Source organism: Prionailurus viverrinus, chromosome B2, assembly GCF_022837055.1.
Source record: "Prionailurus viverrinus isolate Anna chromosome B2, UM_Priviv_1.0, whole genome shotgun sequence".
NCBI classification, from domain to species: Eukaryota; Metazoa; Chordata; class Mammalia; order Carnivora; family Felidae; genus Prionailurus; species Prionailurus viverrinus.
Window position 1 is genome coordinate 43,099,150 of NC_062565.1, and position 24,129 is coordinate 43,123,278.

The 24,129-nt window shown below is 37.5% G+C and overlaps 1 protein-coding gene and 1 long non-coding RNA gene across 5 annotated transcripts in view; both read right to left on the reverse strand.

Moving 5' to 3' along the window:
* The window catches only part of SUPT3H (SPT3 homolog, SAGA and STAGA complex component), a 540,862-nt gene that overhangs the window by 336,370 nt on the left and 180,363 nt on the right, over window positions 1-24,129 (reverse strand). The gene's annotated exons all lie outside the window — the stretch shown is intronic.
* LOC125165323 (uncharacterized) lies at window positions 1,521-19,164 on the reverse strand. The gene is made up of 4 exons (XR_007152068.1): window positions 19,003-19,164; window positions 9,810-9,813; window positions 6,548-6,560; window positions 1,521-1,531 (listed from the first exon to the last, which is right to left on the reverse strand). It is a non-coding gene; the product is annotated as an uncharacterized LOC125165323 (long non-coding RNA).

Here is a 24,129-nt window from a genome sequence, read left to right on the forward strand (position 1 = left end):
CTAAGGTGCAGATCAAAATTATCTTCCCTGGGAAAGGATCTAAAGATAGGCAGGTTGCCATCATTACATTGACTACCATCATTAGCCTCACCCAACATGAGAGAGAGAGAGAGAGAGCGAGAGAGAGAGAGAGAGCGAGGGGATAGGGGGTGCAGAAAGGGAGGAAGGGAGAGAATCCCAAACAGGCTCCACACTATCAGTGCAGAGCCCAATGCAGGGCTTGAACCCACGAGCCTTGATATCATGACCTGAGCTGAAACCAAGAGTTGGACACTTTGAACCACGTAGTTGCCCCTCCGCCTTGTAAAACACCAGAAATTTTTAGTTTCTACACAACTCTACCATAAATTTTATAATTTTTAAAGTATTTTAGTTCTTTTATTTGTTTAGCTATTAACAATAATATTCATATTTAGTTTCTCCCTATTATGTTTTTTGTTGGTTGGTTTGTCTTCCTCTTGAATTATTTCACTGTGTTTCAGAAATGTAAGAGTAAAATATTAATAATTTAAATGCTGTTATGTCAGCAATTTTCAAAAGACAATTATTAGTCTCACCTTTTTTCTTTACAGTAGAAATCAGAAGCCACAGTTTATAAACACATACATGCACACAACAACAAGAACGACAAGATAGTTGGTCCAACATCACAAAAATAACAAAAGAAATGGAGTCCAAATGATTAGCCTATATTGTAGTCACCAGAGAAATGAAACAGAACTTTAAAATATCAAGGCACCTGCATGGCTCGGTCAGTTAAACGTCCCAACTTCGGCTCAGGTCAGATCTTGCAGTTCCTGAGTTTAAGGCCCATGCGGGCTCTGTGCTGACAGCCCAGAGCCTGGAGCCTGCTTTGGATTCTGTGTCTCCCTCTTTCTGCCCCTCCCCCCACTCAAAAGTAAATAAACATTTTTTTTTTAAATGACTTTGAAATATCATTGGAGGGGCGCCTGGGTGGCTCAGTCGGTTAAGCAGCCGACTTTGGCTCAGGTCATGATCTTGCGGTCCGTGAGTTCAAGCCCCGCGTCGGGCTCTGTGCTGACAGCTCAGAGCCTGGAGCCTGTTTCAGATTCTGTGTCTCCCTCTCTCTGACCCTCCCCCGTTCATGCTCTGTCTCTCTCTGTCTCAAAAATAAATAAAAGTTAAAAAAAAAAAAGAAACATCATTAGAAATGTAGGTATCATAAGGGCTATCATATAGAATGGCATGTACTTCTCAGATGGTTAAAACCAAGATCATTAACAAGGACACCGACGTGTGCTTCTTAAACAGCCACTTGGCAGTCTGAGATGTGACTCATTTATGTTCTTGTCAGTTAAGATACAAACTCACTATATTATTTACTTTGAAAAATTGTTGCTATGAGGCAGGTCTCCAAACAAGGTAGGTAGAACTTTCTGGAATGTTAAAAATAACTTTACAAAAAGATAGGCCTATGACAAGTAGTCAAAGGAGCAGCAAAACAGCAGGGCTTCGGAGTAGAAGAGAAAACATTTTAAATGCATGACCAAACGTTTTCTTGAAAATGAGTCTAAAATTAGATGACCAAAAGTATAAGGACTATGTCTAAACTCTAGAGATGTAAAGATTTTCCATAAAAATGAATCACAACACACATAGATTCTGCAAGCATAGCAAAATCTGAAACTAAAAATATTGTTTTAGCTGGCAAAAACATTTTTTAGATGTAAGTGAATTATGGTGAGTTTCCTAAGTGCCTGAAATGAATACTGAATTGAAATTAAAAAAAAATCTTTGAAATTTGTATGTTTAAATAAGAGTAGAATAAGAAATTAAAGTACAATAAAAAAATTAATACAGTAAAACTCCTCATAGAAACAACAAAAAAGTGTAATCTGTAGGAGAGTAATACTTCTGTTATACAAGGAAAAATCTAGATACCCAAAAGTTCTTTACTCTATGTCTTGATAGAAGGTTCTTCTAGGAAATCTTCCAAGCAGTCCACAAATTTTCTTGTCTCTGAAACAGGATAATGTTTAACTGACAAATAATGGTGGCCAAAAGGAAGCATTACCTGGGGCTGGTTATGAAAGTGATTCTTGGGGGGCGCCTGGGTGGCGCAGTCGGTTAAGCGTCCGACTTCAGCCAGGTCACGATCTCGCGGTCCGTGAGTTTGAGCCCCGCGTCAGGCTCTGGGCTGATGGCTCAGAGCCTGGAGCCTGTTTCGGATTCTGTGTCTCCCTCTCTCTCTGCCCCTCCCCCGTTCATGCTCTGTCTCTCTGTCCCAAAAATAAACGTTGAAAAAAATAATAATAATAAAAAAAAAAGAAAAAAAAAAAGAAAGAAAATGAAAGTGATTCTTGGGCCACAGAAAAAGGAACCCTAGTTCACAGCCACCTTGTAAGTTCTTGGTTGACTGTACCTCCTTCAGGAGATGACTTCGGTAACAAGGCAATACTTTTCTAGAACAGAAGTCTCTAAAAGGACAGACACCAGAGAAATCTCTCCACTGTCTGAACTCTTGTTACTTCCTCCCTTCTCTACAATGAACTATGAGTGGGATCCTACCAAGGCACATTTTTGAAGCACATTTCAAAGTACCATCTCTGCTAAGAGCCACTATACCTGAGTGACAGGGCTCCATGAAGGTATGAATTATAGCTGGCTGGATTTTAACCCTCCTTCTCTACCCCAAACCTGCTAACTCACAGCACACACAAAGTTTGTCTTGGTGACTGGATCACAACTGGTGATGACGGCTGGCAATCAACAATTAATCAAGACTTACCCCACTATCACACTCTTTCTTGTTTTTGTTTTTTTTTCCCAGCGTCACACAAGTAGACATTTTATTTTATATTACTTTATTTCAGCACTATTTCTCAACAATTTAATTCAATGTCTTTATCACTCAGTAGGGCTGTAAGACCAGAAGTTTAAAGATTATGCCTTTTGTTTCTTTTATATGTCAGGCAGTCCCTTAAAACACAGCAAGTACTGAATAAAGACTTATTTATTTTTGTTTTTATTTCAGTATAGTTGACTCATAATGTTATGCTAGTTTCATGTATAACAACCACAACATCCCATGGAAACATACAGGAATGCATAAAACTCTTCCGAATATGTTTTTTTAAAAAAAAATCATGAAACTGACAAAGGAAATGCCATAGTTTGCTTTTTTATTTTACTCATAGAATATGTTTTTATTTTTCAATATTTATAGAGTTGCATGGTTATTATATATTTGTATCTCTCTTTTTTTAAATATAATCTATTGTCAAATTGGCTAACATACAATGTATACACTGTGCTCTTGGTTTTGGGGGTAGATTCCCGTGATTCATTGCTTACATACAACACCCGGGGCTCATCCCAACAAATGCCCTTCTCAATGCCCATCACCCATTTTCCCCTCTCCACCACCCCCCTCCCATCGACCCAGCAATAGCACTACTAGGAATTTATCCAAAGGATGCAGGACTGCTGATTCACAGGGGCACATGTACCCCAATGTTTATAGCAGTGCTTTCAACAATAGCCAAATTATGCATAGTTTGCTTTTAAAGGGCATAGATACTTTTCATTTTCTGAACAATACAAAAATAGGCAGGATCTTTGTCCTACAGAGTTACAAATGATCATGTAATCTGCTAAAATAACTCCCTATTATGTGACTTGCCTATAATTTAATGAGACCCTTTTTTTTAGAAAAATGAGACATTATATCCAAATAAAAGACAATTCAACAAAACAAGTGCGTACAGAACTACCTATTATAAACCCCTGTGCTAAAGGCTGAGGATACAAAGATGAGTAAGATATGATTCCTGACCTGAAGATGTTCACAGACTACCTGAGGATCTATCTGAGGACTTGCCCAGGTAGCTCAAAGAACAAATCTAGGGGCGCCTGGGTGGCTTAGTCGGTTAAGTGGCCAACCGGCTCAGGTCATGATCTCGCAGCCCGTGAGGTCGAGCCCCGCGTCGGGCTCTGTGTTGACAGCTCAGAGCCTGGAGCCTGTTTCGAATTCTATGTCTCCCTCTCTCTGACCCTCCCCCGTTCATGCTCTCTCTCTGTCTCAAAAATAAATAAACATTAAAAAAAATTTAAAAAAAAAAGAACAAATCTAGGAAGAGACCCCAAACCCAGTCCCTGGATGCTCATTCTCTGAGAATCAGGACACTTGTTCATAGTGATAAATGATATGTAAATTATTTTATGACAAGAACAATGAAGTGTTTATAATGAACGAAGATCAAATAAGGGGAAAGTGTGGGTAGAAGAAGAGATCTCACTTAAACATAAGATTAACGGGACCATCCAGGTACTAAAAGGCTAGGGTGTTTTCCAAAGACTGTCTTCATTCCAGATCTTTAGGTTGTAATGTGACAATTCCTTTCTTAGTCTGATACTTACCTGAGAGAGAATACAGAAGCAAGTGATGTTCAAAGTCTTTTTGTGACGTATGAAATTACAGAATTATATTGGAAGAGAAGTGGGAGAGATGAGGTGATTGTGTATCAGTACAGCACTCTTGACCACTAGTCCCTATATTTCCGATATCTCTGGGTGAACTATCGACTAAGCGGAAACAGTAAGCTTTGTTCCGCATTACTAATGATTCAAAGTAATAATGTCACCAAAGCCAAAGCTCAAGTTGGTACAATTCACTTCACTCCTCATTGCTTTGTTCGTGGTAATCATCGAAGAACATGCACTAAAAGACTGCACCTGACTTACATGTATTACCTAAACCTGGCAATGAATAGAGCCATTTAAAATAAGCTTTTACCTAATACAGCACATAAATATCACATCCATCAAGTGGTGAGCAAAAGCAACTACCAATAACTATGTTAAGTTCCCATGTTTCAAAAAAGAAAAAGAAAACCTACTGAATATAAAAACTGTAAGAACTGAATTACTGTCAACTAAGAATGCATTTGGTTCCAGGTAATAGAAAGCTTAACCTACAGTGGCTTAAATACGCAGGGGGTTATTTTTCTCACACAAAAGGACTTTAGGTAGGTGGCTGTTAGGATGGGTTTCGCTGTTCATCAGGCACAACCAAGTAACACAATCTTTTCACCTTAACGGTGGTGCCTTTCATCCTCACACGTCAGCCTAGAGTCAGAGGACGACTGCCACACTTTCCAACTCATATCAACACTCAAACCAAAGAAACAGGCAATGCAGCACCAGTCACTTGGCCACCCCTATTAGGAAAAGCAAAAGCCCTACAGCAGACTCTTACTTACTTCTCACTTAGCTAGGACTCAGCTACCCACCTCAAACTACTAGGGAAAATGGAAAAGTTAATGCAGTTGATCCTCATAGTCCACAAATTTCTTATTTGTGAATTCACCTACTCACTAAAATTTATGTGTGATCCCCAAATCAATATTTGCAGTATTTCCGATCATGCATAGACATGTGCAGAGGGGCAAAAAATTAGTGCTAGAGATAATGCATTCCCAGCTGAGGTATGACAGGATGACAATCTGTCTTCTCCATTCAGCTCGCCTATAGAGGTGACCAGAAGAGGAAGACTAGGGGACAGAGCCATGTAGTGCAAGAAGCCCCTACACAAGGGCCAGTTGTATGTGGTTTAAATCTCAATTCCGATATTGCAGAGGCAAAAAAAAAAAAAAAAAGCAAAAATAAACACCTAGGACTAAACCAACTAAAAGCTTCAGCACAGCCCAGGAAACCAGCAACAAAATAAAAAGGCGACCTGCTGAAAAACCCACTGAGAAAATATTTGCAAATCATATATTTGATAGTAACTATACCCAAAATGTATAAAAAACCTCAAACAACTCAGGAGCAAGAAAACAAACAATCCAACTGAAACATGGGCAGGGGATCTAAAGACACATTTTTCCAAAGAAGACGTAAAGATGGCCGACAGGCCCATGAAAAGATGCTCAACATCATTAATTATCAGGGAAATGCAAATCAGAATTATAATGAGGTATCAGCTCACACCTGTTATAATGGTTATTATAAAAAAGACAAAAGATAACAAGTGCTGGCGAGGATGTTGAGAAAAGGGGACCATCCATCACATTGTTGGTGGGAAGGTAAATTGGTGCAGCCACAATGGAAAACAATATGGAGGTTCTTCAAAAAATTAAACCTAGATCTACCATATGATCCAGTTATTCCACTTCTGGGTATTTATCCAAAGAAAATGAAAACACTAATTTGAAATACAGTGTATGCTCCCCTATGACAAGTGTAGCATTACTGAACTAGCCAAGATATGGAAACAACTTTTGTCCATCAACGGATGAAAGGATAAAAAGAATACTATTTAGGGGTGCCTGGGTGGCTCAGTCAATTAAGCGTCTGACTTCAGCTCAGGTCATGATCTCATGGTCCGTGAGTTCGAGCCCTGTGTCGGGCTCTGTGCTGACAGCTCAGAGTCTAGAGCCTGCTTTGGATTCTGCTTCTCCTTCTCTCCCTGCCCCTCTCCTACTCATGCTCTCTCAGAATAATAAATATGCATTAAAAATAACAACAAAAGAAATTAAAAATACTATTCAGCCATAAAAATGAAGGAAATCTTGCCATTTGTGACAATATGGATGGATCTTGAGAACGCTATGCTAAGTAAAATAAATCAGGCAGAGAAACAAATACCATGTGATTTCATTTGTATGTGGAATCAAAAAACAAAACAAACAAAACCAATAGACTGGTGGTTATCAGAGGGGAAAGAGGTTGACAGGTGGGCAAAAAAGGTAAAAGGGGCCACTTTGACAGATGGCAACTAGACTCACCGTGGTAATCACTTCATTGTATATACAAATACATATAATAATTACAATGTTTATACCTGAAACTAATATAATGTTATAGACCAATTTTACCTCAATAAAAAACATGGCTTAACATACATTAAATTAGAATGCCAGAAGGAGAATAAGTCATATACAGAGGGAAAATACTCGTAAACCACATACCTACTAAAGATTTATATATAAAGGAATTTTACAACTCAATGGTAAAAAGACCAAAAAAGCAACACACAAAACAAAACAGAAAAGCAGTAAAAACTGAGCAAAGGATTTGAACAGGTACTTCACCAAAGAATATACTGAAATGACTCATAAGCACATGAAACGATGTGTCATCTCATTTGCCATTAGGCAGATACAAATTAAAACCACACTTCCATACCGTTACATACCCACTAAAATAGCTACAACTTAAAAGGCACAATAATAAGCATTGCCAAGGATGTGAAGTAACCAGGAATCTTATGCATTGCTAGTCAAGAAGTAAAGTTGTATAACCACTTTAGAAAACATGTTGGCAATTTTTCTTATACAGTTAAACACAATGCAACCAAGCAATTCCATTCCTGGGTTTTTACCCAATAGGGTAACCAAATGGTTAAAAAAAAAAACAGCCCGAAATTTGAAGTGCCACGAGTTCCTTAGGATCTCTGAGAAGATATAACTATAGCGTTTAAGATTGCTCCTAGACAAGATTCTCCAAGTGAGTTAAAAGCTTTGAATGGACAGGAGTTGTATGCAATATAAAAACCAAGCTAGCCAAAGTCATTACTTTTCTTTTACCTGAACCTAATACTAGGGCGAGAACAAGGAGGGATGGCAAAAGTATCTGTTGCAAGTATACCAAAGTTGGACATTCTCTTGGAATTTCTCTTGGCTCTTGTTACATCTGGCTCTCCTGTTCTTAATGAGCTTACTAAATGATAACTAAGGATTTGTCTTGCCTGTGAAGTTGCTAGAACGCTGTAACTCTGTTGGAGTGACTGGGATGCATTTATGTTAAGAAACTATTTAAGGGTCCATGTTAGTAGTGTGGCCTTTATTATAAAAGGGGTAGGAGGGAGGCTTGGTGGATCTTTTCTCCTGACCTTTTCTGTATTTGCTCATGTGCTAAATTAGCTGCTTATATTTTTAAGGTCTTGGTCCACTTGCATCTTCTGGTTGGAGTCAACATTTATTACTTGAGGGATGTTGGCATTCAATTAAAAATCTGAGGAAGGAAGAGACTGGTGATTTTGGCTGATTTTTTTCCTTTCTGGCTGGAATAAGGAAAATTAAGAAGATGATGAAAACATGGAGAGAAATATTTACCGAACTTTTGATGAAACATGGCAATAGCTTGACTCAGGTTTTGATTCTGACACTGGCAGTTAAAGTTCACTTCACACACCATATGAAACTCTATCTGTGATCACAGTATTAGTATCTTTTGATTTTTGTTTGTAACTAGAGCACTGTTTACTTGTGTTCCTCAAGAAACCATTGCTTTCTGTAACTTCTATAATTTATGCTAGGGAACACTTCTTTAGAGCTGAAACTGTTCATAAGTTAACTCTCATAATTAGCTATCTAAATTTCTTCCTAGCCCCATGCTTGTCAAACTGGAAGAGAGGTATTTCTATCCCCAAAGATGATAGAAAGCTATAACAGAAGTAGTGTATCTTCAATGGGTATCTAGTTTACTTCATATTAAGTACTTTACAAAGAATTGTTCTGAGCCAGATTTAGTGAGGTATAATTTCCATACAGTAAAATTCACCTTTTTTGAAGGTATGTTTGAGTTCTGACAAATGAATACAGATGTGTAAATACAACCACAATCAAGATTGAGATCATGTCCATCACTCCCAAAGTTTCTCTGAGCCATTTATAGACACTCCTGTCCCCCCAACTCTGCCAACCACTGATCTGTTCTCTATTCCTAGTTTTGCCTTTTCCAGAATGTCATAATAATGGAATCACATACTGTATTCTTTTCTGGCTGAGTTTTGAGTTATGTCATGTGGGTATAATGCTTTGAGATATATTCATGTTGCTATGTGTATCAATTATGTGTTCCTATTTATTACTGGCTAGTATTCCATTGTATACATGTAACAGAAGTTGTTTATTCATTTGCCACGTGATGAACATTTGGATCATTTTCAGTTGAGTTACTGGGACAGAAAGGCCTTCTCTGCCTACTCCTTCTGAAATGGCACCTTGCATCACTAAGCCCTCATCTCCTATTTCATTTCTTCAAAGGGCTTAGTATTACCATCATTTACATTACACGTTTTATAAAAAAGATATATAAAGATTGTATTAGCGTTCTCCAGAGAGACGGTAAGAAATATTTTTATATATAGAAACAGAGTGAATAGGATATATTTATATAATATTAGAGTTGAAATCTAGACTAATTCATTTATAGATGGAGGAAAATTCAAGCCAACATACTGATGTAATTTGGTCTCATATTAAGTCCATTACTCTTTGTATTACCCAAATAGGATCTATTTTACTACTATGCTATTGTTAACATAAAACAAAAAAAAAATATTCTAGAAAATCATTCTAAATAATAAAATTTATTGTAAATTATACAGAAATTATGTGGAAACCTTAAAATTTTAAAAAGACTCCCTGAAGATTGACTTTTATTCAGTAAATATTACTGAACCAACAATATTGGCCATGAACCAAACATATGTGGCACTAAAGGCTACATTACTCCAGATCAGAATTACTCATTTTATAAGCATTTACTGAGTGCTTGTACTAAAGAACCATGTCAAACAGGGCTCAGAGGTAAAGAACATTACTATATTCTGTCCATATCTTGAAATTACGTACAATACTGGAACCAGAGTCTTTAAACATTTCACACAACCACAATCTCACATGTTTGAAACAAGTGAGAAAAGAGGGTTTTCCACTGTTAGTGTAAATATGCAAATTAGTGCTTTAGATAAAGTGGCGGGGGGGGGGGGAGAGCATGGGATTTAAGGTGGGAGACCAGAATCTGTTCTGGGCTATACCACCAGCAGTCTCTGGGCAAACCATCCTTGAAACAGTTAAGATGCTGAGCTTCAGTAGTTCTTTACTGTTAATGTTGATTAGAAGCTTTATAGAAATGCGCCATGCACGTGAACCACCACCATCCAATCAAATGATCCGAGGAAACAGGACCCTGTGGACCAGTTCTTCAGATTGTTGCACTATGGCTCCCTCATCAGTGATCTCAGTGATCTAGGGTTCGTTCTTTCTTTCTTTTTCTTTCTCTTTCTCTCTCTCTCTCTCTCTCTCTCTCTCTCTCTCTCTCTGGGTTCTTTCTAACTCTAACAAACCCATTCTGTGAAATGTAGCTTTATCATTTCCTTGCCGGAACAATAATATGTTTATAATCTCTTCTAAAGGAAAGAAGACTCTTACCAGTATTGAAGAACTGTAGTCGCAGTACATGAAAAGTTAACAAACATCAGTTAAAAAGGATAAGCTGCTTGCAATGGAATTTATTTTAAATTTACAAGGTTAAGCTACAAGCCGGTATATAAAGAAGATGTGACATGAAATTACTGACTTTGAGCCTGGCAACTCCAAATAGACCCACAGGGCAGAACCCCAGGAGGTGGGAACAGGAAACCAGACCCTGCACCTTACTTTCCCACTCCTAGCTTTCAACACGGGAAGTTAACCGTTGCCTCACTTACATTTAGGAAAGGCTATGGCTTGGAAAACAGCTCCTGGTAGACTTCTAGGTAGGAAATTTAGTTTTTAAAAAAATTTTTTTTTCAATTTTTTTATTTATTTTTGGGACAGAGAGAGACAGAACATGAACAGGGGAGGGGCAGAGAGAGAGGGAGACACAGAATCGGAAACAGGCTCCAGGCTCTGAGCCATCAGCCCAGAGCCCGACGCGGGGCTCGAACTCACAGACCGCGAGATCGTGACCTGGCTGAAGTCGGACACTTAACCGACTGCGCCACCCAGGCGCCCCAGGAAATTTAGTTTTTTAAAGGACATACTGGCAATACTTGTATTAGTTAGATGGAATTAAGGTTCCTGAGATGGATGGAAGAAGAAAAATAGCATTTTGGACAATTCTGTAGAAGTAGTCCTACACTGGGTACAATTGTGAGCCTTGTTGAATTAATGGTAACAAAGGATGTCAGGAAGTACTCTGTGTTTCCTTAAATGTTTTTGGATGAGAACAAAATCACAGCGTATGAAATTTTCCTCAGTCTCCATATGTAGAGCAATTCCCTTCTCTTCTCTACAGAAAAACCCTTCTGCCCTTTCCAGTCAAATGAAATGTTTACGTTCATTGACTGTTGACTAAGTCCACAAATCCTTTGTAGGCGAAATGAGTTCAGGAAAAGGAAACCGTGTTTAAGGGAACTGAAGTACATCTGTGCAGTTTATCATAATCTTTAAAGGGGATATTAATACATCATCACTACCTTAAAAAGGTGTACTAAAACACTACAAGGAAAACTGGTGTTCTGGTAAGTTTTCATTTGTTTTTATTTTATTTTATTTTAAAACTCTGACCTGGACTTCTCACTTGGTTCTGTGTTCAGAATGTGAAGGTAATTGTCTTTGACTTAACTTGGATCCTACAATTACTTTCATTTTCATAGGGCCTAACAATTTATAGCACCTCTATAGTTGTCATTTCTGACCGGTGACCTAAGAATGCTGCTTTAACTTATGCTGATTTTTTTTTTTTCCAAAATTCAACAGAAGATCATACAAAACAATTCTAAGATCTCATGAGTCCAATATTTATTAAGATTAATTTTAAAGTCAAGACATTTCCTTGGGGAATATAGGCAAGTACATGGAATCTAGAATCTTACATCTTGGGGTGTGACTTACTAGGTGCTATGATCATGGGTAAGCCAATTAAGCTCTCTAAGATAGTAACAGCCCTTCATCAAATTGGGGGTAGGATCAAGAGGACATCCTGTGTCCACATGGCTCTAAAAATAGTATAGTATTACATAAATATTAGCTGCTGGTGTTTTTTAACTTGTATTTCGAAGTGAATCTATAAAAGCCTCTGTCTCTAGCCAATAAAGACTATCAATAATAGGGTCTTACAGATTTGCTTCAAATCTCAAAGGTACCCAAATAAGCCCACTCTGCTCACATGTGAATGGCCTGATTATGAATCCTGAATACTGAGATCTCCAGCAAGACAGTTTATGTATACAATAACTGCTTAAATTTCTGAAACGTATTCATTTTCTACACCTGTATTAATTTGAAACATCAGCTTTCAGATCATGAAAACTAACAAATTTTAATTAATCTTAGGGCTCTAAAGTACAGAAAAAAAGGCAACTTCTCTGATGTTATTTGCTAAAATGAATACCTTATTTAACATGTTATAAAATGTGTTATGAATTTACACCTTTAGTTTTGCTGTTTCTGTCTTACAACACAAACAGGACAAAAATACACTTAAGAAATATTTGCTAGAAATAAAAGCAATACCAACACTGAACAAATGTAAACAAATATGGTAAGCACACCTACACAGAAATCAGCACACTCTATTTTTAATCAAAACCCCAAACCACCATGGCATTTTTACGGCTTATAACTGAAGAGGACCTTTCAAACCAGTGCCCCCGACTTGAACAGTGAATCACTTCAAGACTGATAAAAGTAAGATCACAATCTAATGTAAAACCAATACCGAGCTGTTAAAAAATGTAGACAACTCTCTGAAATCAACTGCTCCTGCTAAGGCATTCACAAAAATTCCACTTGCTTTTTAAAACTTGTTGATATGGAATCCAACAGAAATGGTTATCTATTTTCTTGTTTTTATTATGTGTAAAATATTGTCCTTAAGTCACCCTGTATGTATTTGTATCATTATTCTTCATCTTATATTTTAATCTCCTTGAAGCCAGGGATCACAACTTTCTTATGATTCATAATGGATCCAACCTATTCCAAGAAAGAGAAAAAAGTCTGAAGACATTAAAAAAAAAAAAATTAGTAGCTGAGCAACTGTACTGGCAATTCTTCAACAAAGATAAAAGAAGCACTCTAAAAATATTAATGAAACAAGAAATTTCTTTATCAAAAACTCCATGGCCCAATGGTGCGATGAACACAAAGCATACAGATTTCCACGGACTGGACAGGGTACACAGAAACAAATAGTAAAACATCCTCATGCCACACAATGAAGAATTCTCTGGGTAAATTCTTTGTGGTTTTCTTAGCAAAACATTATTTAATATCTACTTACAAAAATAGGACTCCTCTTAATTCTCCTTTTTTCACATGTGTTTAAATTTATGGTTACCACTGGAAATATTATTTTGCAAGTCTACATAAACTTAAATAAAACATTTTTCAACTATTTTAAGCACAAATTTGGCACCAAAGTCAGATGTATTAACATGATATTTTTATACTTACAAACGCAATTAAGGTAAGACTCACCAACTAATGAAGTAGCTAATGTAGTACTCAGTACTTAGCCAGGTACTGTGCTAAGATCTTCAGAAGCGTGATCTCGTTCAAGGTACAAAACAGTACAGTACCCTGCTTTCCAGAGGTTATCTCCTTTATCTGTGACCTCATAACTGTCGGACCCAGATTCAAATGAATCAATTCTACCTGATTGCAAAGCTGAGTTCTCACTACCAAAAAAAAAAGAAAAAAAAAGCTATTTTTCATTAAATGTCAGTCAGACATCGCTCACCTGTAGTACATATGGAATTTTGATTCTTTTTCTTGGTTCCAACAACTGTAAAACATACTTTCTCATTTGGGGCCTGGAATCTTAGTAGGTTGGGAAAAACTTCTGTCAGCATAGAGCCAGAAAGGGCCACAAATATAATTCGAAAGTCCTAGAGGTAGGTGCTTCCGAACCATTAACACCCCTAAGCAAAATTCAGCTTAGTTGTCTCTTTTTGGGGGGAAGATACCTCTGATGTACCACCTTGTATACCTAAAAATTACTTCAATCATAGCATTAATCATATTGCACCGTCACTACCTACTTTATCCTTCTCCTCCCCCCACTGCCTTCTGCACTTTTATCTTTGAGCCCTGCATACCCATACACTTTACTTATCATACCATGACTCCAATGGCTGAAATGGGGATCTGAACTGGGTACTTCTTGGATCAAGGGATAAATTGGGCCCACTAGATTCTGAGCCTTCATTCTAGATCAGCAACTTGGCTTCAACATCAAAAAGTGAAGTCTGGAAGAGCTTCAAGGTGCAGTCCTTGTTTGCTGAGGTACTGGGACAGTGGCTGAGAGTTTTAATCTGGGTTCTGCCATGAACTTCCTGAGTGATCATGGGCAAGGTTACCCATTTCTCTTTGCTCAGGTTTATCAATACACAAAATATATGAAGACATGTTACAGTTACAAAGTAAGAGTTTAATACATGTGAGGTATTGCTTTTCTCTAAACAGAACAAGAAGTTAACTTTTTACATCTCTGGAACTTAGTTCCTTCTATATAATAAGGGTATTTAAATACATTATCTCAAAAAGTCTGACTCCTGTCTTGCTAATCTATAATATACGCTCCAAGTCTAAGAAGACACAGACCGTTAGCATCTTAAGAATCACTTGGCATACAAAAAGAGATGAATAAGCAGAAATGAACATGAACATCAACTGCCAGAATGGTGTGAAATGATAACTCCTTAAAACGGCTTCACTTTCACGAGCTATAAATCAAAACAGCACCTTTGCAAAATACTCTAAAAGAACATATGAATAGCTTATAGTGATAGGCTCTATCTAAAATGGACATTTAGAAAAATTATAAAAATGGTTTTTACATTGTGCCTTTCTAATATCCTGAAACAATTTATTTTCCAAATGTTTTGATGAACTAACTTTAGAAAAATACGGATATTTTATAATACTGAATTAGGCAGAGTAAAAAGATAGGTGGTTGCTAGAAACAACGAGAGAGGGAAGGAGGAAGGATGAACAGGTAGAGCACAGGGGATTTTTTAGGGCAGTGAAACTACTCCATATGACACTTCACTGGTGGGCAGATGCCGTATATTTGTCAAAACCCATAGAATGTATATAGCTCATCAATGTAACAAGGTTAACACACTAATGCAAAATACCAATAACAGGAGAAAGGAAAGGAAAAGGTACATGTGCACTTTCTGTAGTTTCCACTCATTTTTCTATAAACCGAAAACAGCTAAAAACATAACAAAGTGTGTTAATTAACAACAACAGCAACAAAATGCTGGAAACAGAATGGTGATGGTTACATGACACTGGCAATATAATTAATGCCACCAAACTGTACACTTAAAAATGGTTAAAGTGGCAAATTTTATGTGATACATATGTATTTTACTATAATAAAAAGGGTCATAGACACTCCTTGTTTTATAAGAAAATAATTACGTGATTCTAGAAAGAGAAAAGACTGGTAATGAATCAATTCAATGTAGAAATCAATGAAAATCTTCAGGGGGGAAATTTTCACTAAGTAATACTCCATTGTAACAAGGTATTTAATTTTATTTTCAAGTGCTTTCATGTTAACAAAAACAGTATCTTGAGAGACGTCTCGTTTTGGCAAGATGGAAAGCCTCATAGCTCCCAGGCCGTTTTCTCTCACAACTAAAAAACCCTAGATATAACACAACAGAGAAGCATAGGAAGTTTCTGAAAGAAGGCTGGAGACTTAGGGAACTCACAACCTGAGACACGGCATGACAGCCAGTGCCATTGCTTCCCATATATGCCAGACAGGGTACTGCAGAAGACTCCGTGTGGAACAACCATCAGGCAGAGACCAAGAAAAGCTCCAAGAAAACCCTGTGCCCTGCTAATGAAAGGCAAGGAAAAGAGTGAAACAGAAAACATTTTTGGCAATACTCACCCTACTCCAGCGTATCATCAATGGAAAAACCTCCCTCTCCTCTTCAAGCGGGCCAAATGAGGAGTTACATTTCTACCCCAAAATCCCCACCTTACCTCACCCCTGCACACACATAAACAGACAACCCAATTCACCCACAGGTAGCAAATGAGGCAGCTTGGAGGTTGATCTTCCACTCCCCACCAGGGAGAACCAGCAGGTGATCCAACTCCTCTGATGGGATACTGTCAGTGAGCAAAAGGAGGAGATCATCTTCCATTACCCTTTGCTGCTCATTCTCCTCAGCTGCCTTTCCCACAACAGAGTAGCATCTGCAGCCTACAGCAGAAAGTTGAGCCTCCACCCCTACTCAACAGTAATGAGATTTACTAAGAAGGCAATGTGAAGCAGAGATACTCAGCACTCGTGCAAAATCAATGAGCTCAACCAAGGCAGAAGTGGGAATTAGCCCCCACTCCGCTACCCCCCTTTCTTTAGCATCCCTAAGGCCAAGGGGGGACCTGAATCTCCACACCTACAGAGCAATGCCAGGCAGAGGTAATCGATACTCCCAATGCCCCACACTCCTGGTGTCAGCAGGGCCCAGGGGGAGGCAGAGTACCAAACTTACTCTGCCTTAATGATGCCAAGGGAGGTAGTGTGATACAGAGCAAGATGTCACTCTACTCCCATTATCATTCCCCTGGTAGCAGCAGGCTCAGCATGAAGCTGAAATTACAACCCAAATCCCCCAAGAGAGGATGGAGGATATCCAATCTTTCCACCTACATCAAGGCAGTAGGAGTCACTGTGCTACTTTTGCTGTACTAGTCTTGACGTATTGTTGAAGGTGGAGAGGGGCCTAGTGGGTATCTGAGCCTACACACCCAGCCCTCTATACTTCAACAGGGGTAGAGGCGGCTAGCTGATTAAAAAAACCCAAAAATCTTTAAAAGGATCTAGAGTCTCATAATATCCAGAACGCAATAAAAAAACCAAAACAGATAAACAAAACACTACTATACCAAGAACCAGGAAAGCACAACATTAGTGAGAAACAACCACCACCAAATGTCAAACCCAAGATGAATGAAATGCTAGAATTGTCTAATAAGGATTTTAAAGCATCTATCACACATGCTTCCACCAGCTATTAAAAATCTTTTAAAAACAAATCAGTAAGTCTTAAAATAACCAAGCAGAAATTATAGAACTGAAAAATATAATAACCAAAATAAACTCACTAGATGGACTCAATGCTTGAGTGAAAATGATAGAAGAAATCTTCAGACCCAGATGGCTCCACAGAAGATTTCTACCAAACATGTACTACAGAATGAACACTAATTTTATACAATCGATTCCAGCAAACTGAAGAAAAGAAAAAACTTGCCAACTGATTTTATGACTAGTGTTACTCTGATACCAAAACAAAGAATAGTACAAGGAGACCAGAGCATAACAAAATGAAAACACACTACAAAAAAGGGGGAAACTACAGACCAATATCTCTCATAAATAGAGATGCAAAAACTCACATTAAGATATTAGCCAGAAATACAGAAAATTATACACAATGACCAGGGGAATTAATTCCATGTAAACAAGGCTGGTTCAATACTTGTAAATATAATCCAATATATCAATGAACTACAGAAGAGAAATCATAGGATCATGTAATGTGATGCAGTCAAAGAATCAGACATAATCCAACATCATTTCATGACAACAACTGTGAGCAAATTCTTTCCTCCTAAGATCGGGAACAGGGCAAAGATGTCTACTCTCACCACTCCTATTCAACACGGTACTAGTTCTGGCCACTGCAATAAAACACAAAAAATAAAGAAAAGAAATACAAACAGGAAAGGGTTAAATTAAAGTATCCCTTTTTACAGATAAGTGATTCTCTATGTAGAAAATCCCAAGAAATCTACCAAAAATCCCCTCCCAGAACTATTCAGTCAGTAGTTCAGCAAGGTCACAGAATACAAAATGAACACACAAAGGGCACCTGGGTGACTGATTCAGTTAAGTGTTCAACTCCCGATCTTGGCTCAGGTCATGATCTCTCAGTTCATGAGACTGAGCCCCACACTGGACTCTGCCCTGATAGTGTGGCCTGCTTGGAATTCTCTCCCTCCCTCAACCTCTGCCCCTCCCTCATCTGTGCATGCGCGCATGGGGCTCTCTCTCGCTCTCCCTTTCAAAATAAATTAAAAAAAAAAATGAACATACAAGAATTAAATTCTTATACACCAACAAGCAATGTGTAGAAATCAAAATTAAAATATTATTTACAATCACACAAAGAAAATGAACTACTTAAGTATAAGGTTTACAAAGCAGGTAAAGATCTATATGCTTAAAATTAGAAAATGCTGATGAAAGAAATCAAAGAATACTCAAATGAAACGGAGAAGCACACATTTTCATGGATTGTAAGACTCAACATAGTAAAGGTTTCAGTTCTCCCCATTTGATCTACAGGTTCAATGCAATTTCTATCAAACTCCCACCAATGTTATTTGTAGACATACAAACTAATTCCCAAATTTATTTAGAAAAGAAAATCCCTAGAATAAACAATATTAAAAAATAATAAAGTGGGGGGGGGGGGTGCACCTGGGTGGCTCAGTCAGTTGAGCATCCAACTCTTGATCTCGGCTCAGGTCATAATCTCATGGTTCTTTAGATGGAGCCCTGTGCTAGGCTCTGTGCTGAAAGTGCATGGCCTGTTTGGGATTCTTTCCCTCTCTCTCTCTGCCCTTTCCCCACCTGAGCACTCTCTCTCTCTCTCTCAAAATAAATAAACTTAAAAAAATAAAATAAAGTGGAAAAAAATCCACCTTGCTGATCTTAAGGTCTACTATATTAATTAAAACAATATGATACTGGCAAAGAAATACACATATAGATCAATGGGAGAGAACATAAACCCAGAAGCATACACACAAAATATGCCTACAAATTTTTTTGACAAATTTGCAAATGCAATCCAATGGAGGAGGAGCTTTTCCAACAAATAATGTTAGAGTAATTGAGGATCCATCGGCAAAAAAACAAACAAACCTGATACAAAATCTCAAACTTATACAGAAATGAACTCAAAACAGGTAATGGACCTTAATGTAAAACTAAAACTATTAAACATTTAAAAAAATAAATATAGGAGAAAAAACTAGAGCTAGTCAAAGAATTCATAGACTTCACACCACAAGCATAATCCATACAAGGAAAAACTGATAAAATGACCTCATTCAAAAATTAAATACTTTCTTGTGCAAATGACCTTATTAAGAAGATGAAAAGACAAGCTACAGCCACTGTGGAAGACAGTATGGAGGTTCCTCAAAAAATTAAAAACAGAATTACCTTATAATCCAGCAATCACACTATTGAGTATTTACCCAGTAATAATACAAAATCACTAATACTAAGGGATATATGCATCCCTTATGTTTATTTCAGCATTATTTACAATAGCCAAATTATGGAAGCAACCAAGTGTCCACTGATAGATGAATGGATAAAGAAGATGTGCAGTGTGTGTGTGTTTGTGTGGTTGTGTGTGTGTTGGAGATATAGCAAATTACTCAGCCATAAAGAAAAGAATGAAATTTTGCCATTTGCACCAACATGGATGGATTTAAGGGGTAAAATGATGAGTGAAGAAATCAATCAGAGAAAGACAAATACCATATGATTTCATTCATATGTAGAATTTAAGAAACAAAACAAATAAACAAAGAAAGGGAGAGACAAGCCAAAAATGGACTCTTAAGTATGAAGAATAAACTCATGGTTCCCAGAGAGGAGATGGGTGGGGGGAGTGGGTAAAATAGGTGATGGAGATTAAGGAGCACACACTTGTCTTAATGACCACCAAGCAACGGATGGAATTGCTGAATCACTATACTGTTCATCTGAAACTAATGTAACACTATGTTAACTATACTGAAATCAAAATAAAATACAATAATTGTTTTCAAATAAAAACAAAACAAAAATTGATCATGTGGTTATCACGTGACCAACAATCCACTTTTCAGCATTTATCTAAGAGAAAATGAAAACTTACAATCACATGCAATAAAATCTGTACAACAATGTTCACTGTAAGTTTATATATAACAGCCCCAAACTAGGAGCATCCCAGATGTTTTTCAACGGATGAATGATTACATTAATTTAGGCAAAGTGAAATATTCTCCACAATAAAAAGGAAGAAACTAGAAGAAACTATTGATACATGCAACAACTCAGAAAATTATGGTGAGGGAAAAAGAACAATCATAAAGGTCACATATTGTATGCTTCCATTTATATAAAATTCTTGAGTTGAAAAAATTGTAGAAATGGAAGAGATATTAACATTCGCCAGGGTAAGAGGGAGGAGAGACTTGGGTGTGCCTATAAAAGGGTTACTGGAGGAAATTTACGGTAAATGAAAGGTTTTGGACTTTGATCGTATTAATGTCAATATCCTCATTGTGATATTGAACTACAGTTTTGCAACAAAACATTACTATTTAGACTAAATGGGTAAAGGATCTCTATTATATCTTAAAACTGCATATGACGCTATTATCTCAAAATTAAAATTTCCACTATCAGTTTGAAAATAATTAACACCCGAACATGTTTCATTATCTTTTTCATCAGCTTCCATAAAGGATATTAATGAAAAAGGAAACTCAGTGTCATTTCAGGTATGGCAGTATTCTTTTTTTCACTATGAAAATAAAAACTACAGTTAAACCATCTTTTAAGGGAAAAAGAGTTCCAAAGAGAACCAAAATCAGGCCTTTGTGTAAGACTTTAAAGTTTTCCAAGGTCTTGAAAACATACGATCTTTGAAAAGCTTTATAGTAATATTTAAGTCTTAGAATTAAAGAGTATGTATTTTAATTCTCATCAAGACAATTAACAGAAAAGTTAATCAAGTTGGTCAACACAGCAAAATAAGTTAGTTGCAAAGTTCAAATTAGATTCAAAGTTCACAAGCAAGTCTATTTCTTCTATTTTTTCTACCATATTAATTTCTAAGTCATAATTCAGATATTACATAGATCCATGAAATACATGTTTCAAGTTTATATTTTGTTAATAGCTAATTTTTTAAAAGTGTTTGATATAGGGGCGCCTGGGTGGCGCAGTCGGTTAAGCGTCCGACTTCAGCCAGGTCACGATCTCACGGTCTGTGAGTTCGAGCCCCTCATCAGGCTCTGGGCTGATGGCTCAGAGCCTGGAGCCTGTTTCCAATTCTGTGTCTCCCTCTCTCTCTGCCCCTCCCCTGCTCATGCTCTGTCTCTCTCTGTCCCAAAAATAAATAAAAGTTGAAAAAAAAATAAAAAAATAAAAAAAAATAAAAGTGTTTGATATAAACACCACAGAAAATATATAAGTGCATGCAAATGTGAAAATCTCCAATTATACTTTGAGACTTATTATTACTTTTATATACATGCCACTTAAATAGATAATAGCCATTTCTCCTTTAATATGAGACGCTACTGATTACAAGAAATCAGATTAATGACAGTTACCTCAGAAAAAACAGAAAGACTGTAACTTTCAATATACTTATCAATTTAAAAGACATCCTACCTTCAGAAAGTTAAAACACATATACTAGAATCAAGGACATCTGGTATTTCACAAAATCCTGTAATCACGAGACTGAAAAACCTATGCTCTTCTCTACTCCAACTCAACATGAAATCCGTGTCTCCAATAGGTTAAGCCATCTGCCCAAAGACAACCAAAAATCAATTAGAGGGAGCAGGGCAAGATGGTGGAGTAGGAGGGTCCCGAGCTCATCACCTCCGCAGACACGCCAAGGAAACAAATACAAGCAAATGCAAATCTAAAACAACATGAATACTGGAAGAACAAATCTTCTGCAGGTGAAGACATAACAAGAAAACCACATCAAGAAAGGTAGGAAGAGCAGAAATATGGTAGGAAAGTAAACCCCTACTGTGGTAACCAACAAATAATATAGATGTCACAGGCTCAGAGGAGGGAGACGAACAAGCCCCACACCAGGGACTCCCTACCTTGAGAGCAGTCACAATGAGGCGGCTTTGAGAATCAGTTGGGCTTAACTCCAAGAACTTTGAAAATTATCAAGGCTTACCTCTAGAAGAGATGGAGGGATATAGGAAATAGTCTATATTAATAAGAGCTGGCTCTTAATGGACCAGCTCATTATATCACTTGATAAGAGGTGCAGCACAGAAGCTTCACTTTGAAAACACCTAGTTATAGATAAAGATTTTATTGAGTAATTTTAGGGCATGTGCCAGAGAGACAAGGATCTACAGAAACTTTCTACAGGAATGGAAGTACTGGCAGGCACCAATTTTGTTACCCAGCAGGCAAGAGTTCTAGGGGAGCCAGTTCTGAAGCCTTCCATCTGCCTTGCTAGCACTGCTTCCACCGCACCAGTGTTCCCCTGCAGATCCACGCCACCCAACATGCCTGCCCCAGCAGGTGCCCCTCCAAAGCTGTTTCCCTGCATGACCACACCCAGTAAGCTGCCTTAGTAGGAATCAGTGTCCCTCCAGAGTGGCCACCAGTTCCATCACACCTAGTGGCCAGCCCCAGCCAGACAAGTGCCCCTCCAGAGTGATTCCTGGCCTAGGGAGAAAAAGGAGCCAGGCTGCAGCAGTTGCAGCCCCACCTCACAACCAGCACACAAGGGACAAGCCCTGCCCCCAGCACTCACAGCCAATCACTGTAGACTGTTGGGTTAATGGCCGATTCTGACCAGCAGCATGCAAGTAGCAGTAATGGTCCGGCCAAAACAGGAAGAGTCACCCAGCCCATACAGGTAACATCCCTAGAACACTTGTTCTGGTGACCAAGAAAGACTAGGCAACTGGGCACCACAGGATGCCTTCTACATAAAACCACTACTTTCAAAACCAAAAGGCACAAGTGACCATAGTCACATAGCCTGATACATAGTAACACAGAGAGCTGGACACAAGGAGAAGACAGAGGAATAAGTTCCAAATGAAAGAACGAGAAACCTCAGAAAAATAGCCAAATGAAATGCAGATAAACAATCTACCTGATAGAGTTCAAATAAATGGTCATAAAGGTACTCAACTGACATGAGAGAACAGTGCATGAACTCAGTGAGAAGTTCAACATAAAGACAGAAAATATAGATTTTTAAAAAGAGCAAAAGAATGTAATAAATAAATGAAAAATACACTAGAGGGAATCAACAGTAGCTTAGAGGATGCAAAAGAACAGGTCAGCAATCTTGAAGACAGGGTATGGAAAGCAACCAAGGTGAACTTCCAAAAGACAAAAAGAATTTAAAACATGCAGACATGTTAAGTAACATCTATGACAACATCAAGAGTAGTAACATTCATGATATGAGTTCCAGGAAAGGAAGAGAGAGAAAGGGGCAGAAAACCTATATGAAGAATAGCTGAAAACTTCCCTGATTTGGGGAAAGAAACAGACATCCAGATCCAGGATGCAGAGAAAGCCCCAAATAAGATGAAGCAAAGGTGATTCACACCAAGAAATATAAATAATTAAAAACAGTGAAAATTAAAGAATCTTAAAAGCAGCAAGACAAAAACAAAGAGTAACATACAAGGGAAACACTAGAAGGACATCAGCTGATTTCTAGGCAGAAACTTTGCAATCCAGAGGGAGTGGCACACAGAATCTACAAAATAGTGAAAGAAAAAAACCTACGACCAAGAATACTCTACCCAGCAAGGCTACCGCTCAGAATTAAAGGATAAATAGTTTCCAAGATCAACAAAAGTGAAAGAAAAGAAGTTTATCACAACTAAATCAATCTTATAAGAAATGTTTAAAGTCCCTCTTTAAGTGAACAGAAAAAAGCCATAAATAGAATTAAGAAAATTAGGAAAGGACAAAATTTTACTGGTAGAAGCGAACATGTAATAAAAGAAGACTATTAATCACTTATAAAGCTAATATGAAGATTTTTTAAAAAGTAGTAAAATCAATTCATACAGTAATTATGAAAATAACAAAATAAAAATATGTGAAATATGACATCGCATGCATAAAACGTGGAAGGGGGAATAATGATGTACCACTTTACAAATATGTTTGAAGTTCAGCAAACATCAACTTTAATATAAACTTCTGTGTACATAGGATGATATATTATGAACCTCATGGTAACCCCAAACCAAAAACCTGTAAAACATACACAGAAAATAAAGAGAAAGGAATCCAAAAATTACATGAAATAAAGTCATCAAATCACAAGGGAGGAGAACAAAAGAAGTAAGAGACAACTTAGTTTTGTTGCACAAAAACAATCAAAAAGCAAGTAACAAAGTGACAATAAGTACACGCTTACCAATAATTATTTCAAATATAAATAAAATAAATACTCCAACCAAAGGACACAGAGTGATTAGATGGTCTATCTATATACTGCCAAAGACTCACTTCAGACCTAAAGACACATACAGAACAAAAGTGAATAGA